Source organism: Lathyrus oleraceus, chromosome 7, assembly GCF_024323335.1.
Source record: "Lathyrus oleraceus cultivar Zhongwan6 chromosome 7, CAAS_Psat_ZW6_1.0, whole genome shotgun sequence".
Classification (NCBI taxonomy): Eukaryota; Viridiplantae; Streptophyta; class Magnoliopsida; order Fabales; family Fabaceae; genus Lathyrus; species Lathyrus oleraceus.
Window position 1 is genome coordinate 429,082,181 of NC_066585.1, and position 3,686 is coordinate 429,085,866.

Sequence of the window (3,686 nt, forward strand, 5' to 3'; positions counted from 1 at the left end):
AGAAGGCTGATCATCTGGAGGATCTTGAAGACGGGCAAGTCATAGCAGAATTGGAACCCAATAGAAATCCATTTCACATTGCCATTAGATTAATTTCTGTTTTTATCTTTTGTGCGATTACCTCTTTCCAGGGATTGCTTCCTGATGTAAATGCCTATTCAGAGGCCATTCAATCAATAAAATCATGTTATTCAGTATACCTCTGTTTTCATTTTCATTTTACTGGTTTGTTTGCAAAAATGACGTCCGAATTTTTGATAAACATTGCATCATGACACATAAGGGCTTTACAGGTACATGCTTAATAAACATTTAAAATTGCTGTAAATCTTAAGTGCTTTGGATCGTCTATTCAGAACAGATACCCTCGGGGCATTTCCTTAAAATCCCCTGCAGATGACCGTGAATATCTTCCCCAGTGAAGTCGCCAACAGACGAATCCGGTGTCTTATCCCTGCAGAGCTGATCAGAGTGTTGGGTTCTTCAATCCCCAGCAGGTTCTCACCACTGTACTTCCCCAAGCGTTTGTTTCAGGACATATATTCCCCAGTAGAGTTGACAGTGCCAGACTATATATCCCCAGCGGAGTTGACAGTGCCAGACTGTATCTTCCCAGCAGAAATGGCTGCTCCTTAGAGTTCGAGGCCAGATCGATAATCCCAATGCCCGATCCATGGTTTCTTTCCGTTGAAGCAGAACCTCGGTACCGTATCAGTGTTTGCTTCCCTTGCTGAGTCATCTCGTGGTTGCCAGAACCACTATCGCTTTCCCCAACAGCAGGTGTTCAGTGTCGTTCTCTCCCCAGTCCGAATCTCGGTATTTCGTCATTGCTAGAACACCGTGTGGCGGGTCATTTCCCCACAGAATTCTTTGCGTTGTGCATCTCCAACAGCCTTGCCAGGGTCCAGAAGATGGTGATCATTTCCCCAGTAGATCCCCTTGCCTCAGCTTGGCATTCTACCCAGCATTTCGCATCCCTGCATGTAGAATCATATTGCATTGCATTCTCCCAAATCGCGTAGCATTTCCATTTTCATGGAGCATTACGCCATTGAAAGATTCAAACATACGCATGTAAGCATAAAACGTTCTCGGTATCCCAAGTGATAAGCTAGAAGTTGTTTCCAGTACTCAGACTGAAGATTGTTCATGACCCACCTTGGTTATCCCTAGCAAGTGTCATTGGCCCATGCGTCGCCTCTATTTTCTTTCCATATTTCTGTCGATGCTGACAGGCATGAAGTTTTTCCGATATTCAGATCGAAGTGGCGTTCAGGCCAATTTCCGATATTCAGATCGAAGTGGCGTTCAGGCCAATTTCCGATATTCAGATCGAAGTGGCGTTCAGGCCAATTTCCGATATTCAGATCGAAGTGGAGTTCAGGCCAATTTCCGATATTCAGATCGAAGTGGCGTTCAAGCCAGTTTTCCGATGTCCAGATCGAAGAAGTTTCCGACGTTCAGGTCGATGCAACTTGTGGCATTCAGGCCAGTTTTCCAATGTTCAGATCGAAGAAGTTTCCGACGTTCAGGTCGATGCAACTTGTGGCATTCAGGTCAATTTTCCGATGTTCAGATCGAAGAAGTTTCCGACGTTCAGGTCGATGCAACTTGTGGCATTCAGGCCAGTTTTCCGATGTTCAGATCGAAGAAGTTTCCGACGTTCAGGTCGATGCAACTTGTGGCATTCAGGCTATGGTTATTTCTGTGTTACCATTTATTTTGGTATCCAAGTTAACATTCTTTTTCGGTATTCAGACTGAGTCTCACCGTACCAGACGGATTCTTCTTTCAAGACCACCTCTTTGCCGATTCTGACAGACATTGTTACTTCACTTCACTTCAGTGCAAATTTTTGGGCTTTTATTGTATTCAATCCCTTGATACCTCGAAAGTGCGAAAGCAGCTGCCATCTTCTTTCCGGGTCTCCAGTTGATTGAATAGGGGCAGCTGTAATACCCAAAAATTTACCCTTCATTTTTCCTGGAACAAAAAAACAAAAAAACAAAAAAACAAAAAAACAAAAAAACAAAAAAAAAGAATAAATAAAATTAATTAAATAAATAAATAAAATATAACAAAATTTTTTTGGACTTAGGTCTCCCTCATTTGAGCCCACTACCCACGAAAATCAGTCTATAAATACCAAGGCTTCACTTGAGAAAAAGGGGGAGAAGCAAAATCACTCTGAGGTTTCCTTGGAACAAAACCCTGAGGAAAAAGATAGTGAGAGAAGAGCTAACAGAGTTCAGAGCAGCCTCCAAACCCTGAAGGGAACTCAACTGCACAGAATCACCTCTTCCTCACATAAACCCTAAAGATTGTTTTGTAAACCTCACGGGTGCAACTCAATTTCAATCAAGCTCTCCAATCAGGTTGGCCTTTATTCCCATTACCTTTTTCTTTGAAGTTGAATACTCTGAATGTTTGAGGTATGATGGATGAATTTCATTAGGTTTTTGCCCACGGGTTCATAATTATGTATGAATGTATAAATAATGCCTTGAATGCTTAATCGTTTAATTTCTGAAGTGTATGCCATAGGGTTTGAGGTTTCTGAAACCATACTGTTATCCATGAAAAAATGCTTATGGTGTTTCACTAACCCTTTTGTTGAGTTTTTGTGAAGGCTCACATGACTTTTACAGGGATAACTTGCGTGGTTTTCCACTTTATTTGTGGGATACCCCCTGGAGGTTTCATTCCGATTACCTGTACTGACTCACTTTCTTTGATGGCATTAGCTTGGGAGATCCCTGGGTTTCTTACACCTTTAATTGTTGTTACTTCGGATCTTTATCCGTGTGGTAATTTTTTCCTTTTCTCGTACTTTATCGCTTTTTTAGCTGGAAGACCTCGATAGGAGGCAATGTTTGAGCCCCTTAGTGGCATTTTACTTTGAGATACATGTTTTGTGTTTTGTATTCATATCCCCACATGTAGCGCGGTTCCTTCGCCAAGGACTGCCTGTTTGCCCTCGAGCATCCCAAACCCTAAAACCCATAACACACGTTTACTCCTTCTACTACAGGCGAGTAAGTCTCCAAAGGTCGAGCATCCGGTAGATTGCGTAGTGACGTCGTTCGTCCAAAACCCAATCCACAACCCCGTAGTTAGCCGAACTACGGTTTGCTCTGATTCTCATTCCAGATGAGATACGTAGGCATAAGACGCGATGTCTTAGCGAGCACACATCCCCCCAACCCATAGATCAGCCGAGCTACGAAGACTCTGATTCTCATATTCAGATGAGATACGTATGCAGTGGATGCGACATCCGCGCGAGTCATTTTCATTTAACCCTTTTTTTTTTAGTAAATAAACACATTAGGTAAACCCACACCCTCTAGACGAAAACCACAAAAGTGGATCCCGTAGAGTACTATGGATGCGTAGGGGTGCTAATACCTTCCCTTTGCATAACCGACTCCCGAACCCAAGATTTGGTTGCGAGACCCCGTCTTGTCCTTTCCTTTTTCAGGTTTACTTCGAGCGTTTCCTTTCCCTCCTTTGGGATGAATAACGCACGGTGGCGACTCTTCTGTCATTTTCTTTCGCCGGTTGTTTTTTTTCGCACACTGTACTTTTCAGGTTGCGACACGATGCTTTTGCTACACTTGCATCAATGATTGTGGTAAGACTTTGGAATGAAGTTCCCAATATCACTGTGATGCGCTTGGACAGAC